This window comes from Temnothorax curvispinosus, unplaced genomic scaffold (assembly GCF_003070985.1).
Source record: "Temnothorax curvispinosus isolate PA1 unplaced genomic scaffold, ASM307098v1 QBEX01007094.1, whole genome shotgun sequence".
Lineage (NCBI taxonomy): Eukaryota > Metazoa > Arthropoda > Insecta > Hymenoptera > Formicidae > Temnothorax > Temnothorax curvispinosus.
This window is the reverse complement of record NW_020216874.1, coordinates 51,611-52,005: the sequence shown is the minus strand read 5'-3', so window position 1 is coordinate 52,005 and position 395 is coordinate 51,611.

Sequence of the window (395 nt, the reverse complement as noted above, 5' to 3'; positions counted from 1 at the left end):
CGTTAGGTATTTCGCGTTAGGTTTCGTTTCCGCGTTGCGCTAATGTTTACGTTGTTGCGTTAGCGTTTAACGTCTTCGCGTTGCGGTGATGTATTTCACGTTTTTGCGTTGCGTTAGTGTTCGGTAGGCAGTCGTCAACAAGCGAGAGGCACATAGCCATCGTAGGCCATAGTAAGAAGTCCGACTTGTGTCAAATCGTTAAGCGAAACGGAAACAGGGCAAATAAGGCATTTCGAGTTTAATTTCGAGGTTCTTACGGCAAGTGGGAAGAGGGCCGAAATTTGATCGTATTGTTATTTCAATCGTATGATTTTTTTTTTGTGTTATACGTTGTGTCCGTCCAAGTACTGGAAGCCCTTCACTGGAGATCTCGGTCGCGTGAGCGTCCTAGTAAC